This window comes from Saccoglossus kowalevskii, chromosome 15 (genome assembly GCF_978046115.1).
Source record: "Saccoglossus kowalevskii chromosome 15, keSacKowa6.1, whole genome shotgun sequence".
NCBI classification, from domain to species: domain Eukaryota; kingdom Metazoa; phylum Hemichordata; class Enteropneusta; family Harrimaniidae; genus Saccoglossus; species Saccoglossus kowalevskii.
In genome coordinates, this window is record NC_140655.1 from 34925096 (window position 1) to 34932171 (window position 7076).

Consider the following 7076-nt stretch of genomic DNA (forward strand, 5'->3'; position numbering starts at 1 on the left):
GGTGGCGCTGTTGACATCCCACGACTGCACATTGACGCTGCAGGTCGGGTCTTCTACGTTTGTGCTGGGACAGCGCTTCCGGTGACGACACAACGACGACTGCAGTGTCATCGTGACATTTCAATTAATTAATTAATTAATTAATTAATTAATTAATTTATTTATTTATTTATTTATTTATTTATTTATTTATTTATTTATTTATTTATTTATTTATTTATTTATTTATTTATATATAGCAAGGGCATTGTCTAAATCAAAATCAAAACTCACGGTCCACTGAATGAGTTCAAAAAACGATATATAGAAGATAATATATGTAGACATTTTCTTCCATGCTATCGATAAAGAGCCATTGCTCGAAACGTCTAGCTATTTTTAATAGATATTTAGGATTACGATTACCAAATATTATCTTCTAAATATCATATTTATCAGTCCGAGCAGCGTTTATTTATTTATAAACTACTATTACGAGTTCAAAAAATGCACAATAACTACCATGAAATAGGTAGGAACATAAAGAAGTGTTTATACGAGGACAGAGTGCATCCCAACGACAAAGGTGTCAGGAACATGGATGGTGGACATGAAAAATACTATATACAGTGTACATATCTCAATTAACGGAAACAATTAACCAGCAAACAAAGATGGAGTCAATAAACAATTTTATAACACTATAAAAGGTATTTATACTAATTCTGTGGGATTGGGAAAGTTAAAATGGTTTGGCTAATACTTTCCATATTGAGAAATGCATTATTAAACAGGGTGATTTTTTAAAATATATACATAAATGACATTACAGAACAAATAAATTCCTCGCACAATGACCCATCGACATTCATTTCTATTGTATGTACTTGTTTTTACTCTCGAAGACAAAACCTTGTCTACAGAATACTATGCTTTAAGCGCCCCGTAATCACACTGTAACAAATCAAAAGTAATAATATAGAATGGAAACGTCCTTTCAAAATTATATTTCAGATTTCATAAAATTGAATATAACAGATAGATAAGACATGCTTCAAATAGCACCAAGTACTTTTTTTTCGGAATAACGTATCACATTCCGAAAACACCCGGAGATGTTTGATGCAGTAATTAAACCAGTCGTCCTGTATTGTGCGATACCGTTTAACGGTTCGTGGCTATAAATAACTTAATAATAATTCCAGTGATACCGTTTAACGGTTCGTGGCTGATAACTTAATAATAATTCCAGTGATACTGTTTAAAGGTTCGTGGCTAATGAATTAATAATAATTCCAATTGATGAATTGGCGGCAAGTAATTTAAATTTATTTTTGAAGTTATACTTGCGGTGGCGACATTTTGTTTTCATTAACGGTAAAAATCAAAATCTTATTTTCATTTTGGGATGTTTTATTATTTTATTGAATCTCAAGGGGATTGCGGTTATTAGCATATTTTCAGTGGACGAGAGAAACTACAAAGTTACCAGTCAGTTCTGTTCTCGTTACGTTTGGATGGTTTGAAAAAACTGAATATTTGAAGAAAAAAAAACAGATTGTTATAAATACAGTGAAGCTTTAATAAAAGATATTTTTTGAAAACTTGAAGCTCAATACAAGGTAAGATGTAAAGAATTTATGTACGATTGCGACTAAGGCACAAATCATAAAAATAAACTGAGAACTTACAGAGAATTAAAAACATATTTTTCATTAGAAAAATACATGCAAATAATGCCCAAACTGAGGATAAGTGCCCATCACTTACAGATAAGGTACAGTATTGTACCAATCTTTGATAGAAAATGTTCAGGTTGGTAAATCAAAGAAATTCAGAACGAGCAACATTTCGTGCTGTCAATTATACACCGAGGAAAGAAGCAGTTTGTTCATGTATGATATGGCGAAACACATTTATAATTCCTTTAATATACGAGAACATTCAATTAATTGTGAATTGCTTAAACCAGCTTCTACAGAAAATACTGACTGACTACTACAGGCATGGAAGTGACTGGGTACTGCAGACCTGCATGGAAGTAAATGGGTACTACAGAGCTACATGGAAGTGACTAGATACTGCAAACCTGCATGAAGTGACTGGTTACGACAGACCTGCGTGGAAGTGGTTGGCTACTGCAGACCTGTATGGAAGTGACTGGCTGCTGCAGACCATCATGTAAGTGAATGGCTACTGCAGACCTGCATGGAAGTGTCTGGCTACTGCAGACCTGCATGGAAGTGACTGGGTACTGCAGTCCTGCGTGCAAATGACTAGCAACTGCAGACCTGCATGGAAGTGTCTTGCTACTGCAGACCTGCATAGAAGTGGCTGGCTGCTGCAGACCTGCATGAAGTGACAGGCTACAGCAGACCTGCATGGAAGTGATTGTATACTGCAGACCTGCGTGCAAATGACTGGCTACTGCAGACCTGTATGGAAGTGACTGGCTGCTGCAGACCATCATGTAAGTGACTGGCTACTGCAGACCCGCATTGAAGTGGCTGACTACTGCAGACCTGCATGGAAGTGACTGGCTACTGCAGACCTGCATGGAAGTGACTGGGTACTGCAGACCTGTATGGAAGTGACTGGCTGCTGCAGACCATCATGTAAGTGACTGGCTACTGCAGACCCGCATTGAAGTGGCTGACTACTGCAGACCTGCATGGAAGTGTCTTGCTACTGCAGACCTGCATGGAAGTGACTGGCTACTGCAGACCTGCATGGAAGTGACTGGCTACTGCAGACCTGCATGGAAGTGACTGGGTACTGCAGTTCTGCATGGAAGTGGATGGCTACTGCAGACCTGCATGGAAGTGACTGGGTACTGCAGACCTGCATGGAAGTGACAGGCTACTGCAGACCTGCATGGAAGTGACAGGCTACTGCAGACCTGCATGGAAGTGACTGGCTACTGCAGACCTGCATGGAAGTGACTGGCTACTGCAGACCTGCATGGAAGTGACTGGCTACTGCAGTTCTGCATGGAAGTGGATGGCTACTGCAGACCTGCATGGAAGTGACAGGCTACTGCAGACCTGCATGGAAGTGACTGGCTACTGCAGACCTGTGTGGAAGTGACAGGCTACTGCAGACCTGCATGGAAGTGACAGGCTACTGCAGACCTGCATGGAAGTGTCTGGCTACTGCAGACCTGCATAAACGTGACTGACTATTGCAGACATGCATGGAATTGAATGGGTACTACAGACCTGCATGGAAGTGAATGGGTACTACAGAGCTACATGGAAGTGAATGGGTACTACAGAGCTACATGGAAGTGACTAGATACTGCAGACTTGCATGGAAGTGACTGGCTACGACAGACCTGCACGGAAGTGGATGGCTACTGCAGTCCTGCATGGATGTGACTAGCTACGACAGACCTACATGAAAGTGGATGGCTCCTGAAGACCTGTGTGGAAGTGTCTGGCTACTGCAGACCTGCTTGGAAGTGACTGACTACTACAGACCTGCATGGAAGTGACTGGGTACTGCAGACCTGCATGGAAGTGACTGGGTACTGCAGACCTGCATGGAAGTGAATGGCTACTGCAGATCTGTATGGAAGTGAATGGGTACTACAGAGCCACATGGAAGTGATTAGATACTACAGACCTGCATGGAAGTGACTGGCTACGACAGACCTGCATGGAAGTGAATGGCTACTGCAGATCTGTATGGAAGTGAATGGGTACTACAGAGCTACATGGAAGCGACTAGATATGCAGACCTTCATGGAAGTGGTTGGCTGCTACAGACTTGCATGGAAGTGACTGGCTACGACAGACCTGCATGGAAGTGGTTGGCTGCTGCAGACTAGCATGTATGTGACCAACTACGACAGACCTACATCGAAGTGGATGGCTACTGAAGACCTGCATGGAAGTGACTGAGTACTGCATGGAAGTGACTGACTACTACATACCTGCATTGGAGTGACTGGGTACTGCAGACCTGCATGGACGTGTCAGGCTTCTGCAGACCTGTGTGGAAGTGAATGGCTACTGCAGACCTGCATGGAAGTGTCTGGCTACTGCAGACGTACTTGGAAGTAACTGGCTACGACAGCCCTGCATAGGAATGGCTGGCTGCTGCACCCCTACATGGAAGTGACTGGATACGTCAGACCTACTTGGATGTAACTGCCTACGGCAGACCTGCATAGAAGTGACAGGCTACTGCAGACCTGCATGGAAGTGTCTGGCTACTACAAATCATGATATCGAGAAGATATTGCATAATTTAAAATCCAATTCCTTTTTGCTCTGATTTTGTTTTAATTTGTTCAACTGTTTTCATCTAACTTAGTCATTTTGTACGACCTTAAAATGTCCAAGTGTTAGTTGTAACTTAAGTTTCGCACATGAGCGCAATGATTGGTTGGGAAGCAGATAACCACTCGTTTACACCCAAAGATACATAAGTGGAGTTACTCACTGCTGGCTGCTGTTAATCATACACGTGGGCCGATAAAATTAATCTGTGCTGGCGAATAATTGTCATAGTACTTTGTGAAGTAATCTTGAATACGTTTGCTTACAGTGACGAGACCAAGTTCGAAGCTCGCGATTTTATGTTCACTTTTAAAACGTAGACAATTTGTATGGTAAATACAAATAAGAAAATTATACTCAAATCCCCAAAATAACTTGCTTCGAAGATTGAAACTTTTGAAATGCATTCTCTTGTGCATTGATCAAGGCAGCCATTGGTGGCGCTGTCGCGGGATTAGCAAATACTTAGTAAGTACAAGTAACCTGTAGAATACTGTGTGGGTAATATTTTTTTATATTGATTTTTGTTGCATTTGCAGCAAATAGTTACCAAACAATGAGAAATCTATAGGATTGAATATACCCCACAGCTGGCTTCACATGCATTGTTCATAGTTCATATGGTGCTTACACCAGGATTTAATTACAGCACCTAGGCGGTATGTGGTTACAGCTTAATGTTCGAGTAATCGCAAGAAATTGACATGACAATAGAAATTCATTAAAGACTGCCACTCCCATGCAATTAACAGCGAGTGAAATTCCTGGGATTGAAACATATATTTTGAAGTCACTGATGTAGGCAACGAATGACTGCAAGTTGACATAAAGACGAGGTAGTTTATTTAATCAGTGGTCAACTAGAGGCTGAAATTATAATTAATTTGTTTATTTCAATTTCTCCTGACGTCAAATAGAATACACTGGTGAAAGACGGTAGTGACTGTGGGTGAAAGGATGTTTTGGGGTGTAGTTTACATTGTATATGGAGTGGTAGGGTCGGGTGTAATGTGTTCATTTCCAACTATTATGAAGTCAGGTAGAATTTCACTTAATTTATTTTTGCTGACATGTTTTCAAGCATTACATGTGAATCTAATTTTCACTGCGCTGTGTCTCAATATAGTATGAGGGAAATGGCATATTCACTGGAATTTATTTCAGGGGAAAAATGTTTTCAGTGATAATGAAGTATTATAACAGATACCCTCCCCGTGGCTTTCATTGCGTATGGAAGTTATTTTCACGAGTGATGCGGTGTATCCTGCTGCCGTACTTTCACGAGCGAAGCCACGGGGAGGGTGTGGGGTTCTGTTATTATACACATGTCCCATATTTGATTATTTCATATTAAAAAAAGAACGTGCAACAAACCGGGATAGAAATTTAGATCGGGGAACCCAATTGCCCATTAATATGCTCCAAGACAGTGCTGCGACCTAGCAACGCTTGTCAGTGTAGAACGCGTGTCGCTGTGCGTGTGAAAATAAAATAACCAGACGTCTAATTTAAGTCATTGTCCGAATAAATAACTCGTGGATGTTAAAGCGCGGTGGTCAGAGCACAGCGCGTGTTCGAATTTCATGTAAATAAACAATGTATTTTACACGCGTTGTATACGTCGCTGTGAGTCCCATATCGAACAGGACGCGACACGACGACTGTCGCCCTTTAGTTGGGACCACGACAGAACCAGAACTTAAACTGGGCGACTACGATACACGGTTGATGTTGAAGTTAAAAGTTCCTCCACAGATCTGTACATTGGCAAACATGCCGTGCAACTGCGGTACTCCACTGACGGAATGACTTTCGTTGAAATCGGTCGTCGCTGACTCGTGAGCTGCACACTACAACCTCGTTTGTGATGTTGCTTGCTTGTCGTGGATAGACTGAGTCTTGGTTACCGGTTAAATTTTGCTAATTTGGCGTTGGTAATCTTTATTTGGAACTGAGTAACGCCGCAACGTCGCCAGCAGAAACCTCATGGTATATCACAGGGAGCCCAGGAACTATAATCAACTGTAATACGACAAGAAAAAATCTTAAAATGCCAGTTGCCTCAACCAACCGCCAAATAATTTTTTTTTTTTTTTTATTTTCTATTGTCTTTGAATGTCTTGTGTTTTTTTGTTTTTTTTTGTTTGCTATCTTTTTTGTATTACTTTATTATATTTTCAACTAAGATCCCACTCCGGGATACGGTTTCAATAAAGATTATTATTATTATTATTATTATTATTATTATTACGCAGTCTCTATGAGCGGGGGCGGGGGGGGGTATAGGCTGGTATCTAGTGTAAGAAATAGTCTATTTCTTACACCAGATACCAGCCGATACCCCCCCCCCCGCTCATAGAGACTGCGTATACAGTTGATTATAGTTCCTGGGCTCCCTGTGGGTATATCGATGTTGATGGTTGCGGCTCCATATTAATCGGAGATTTTACTGCGGGTCCAGGCAGCGGGTGATTTCTTCCGAGAGCCCTTCAAGATTTATAAAACTCAGATTCCAGGTGGTCAACAAACATTAAGTTCTCCCAATCCTAGTATTCTATGTGATGTACATCTAACATGCCAAAAATGCTGGTGAACGATTTGAACCTGACAAAAATACTTGAAATAGATACCAGGAAGGAGGGGGGGGGGGGGTAAAAGAAAAGTTATATAACATTTTATTATTCAATAATTTATTAAAATACACAAGTTTGTCCAACTCCCTGTGATACAACACCTCAGACATAGCTCATTGTACTCGGCTGGAGTGTGGGCAAAAAGTTACTATTTGAATTTTTGATATCTTTTTTCATTAAT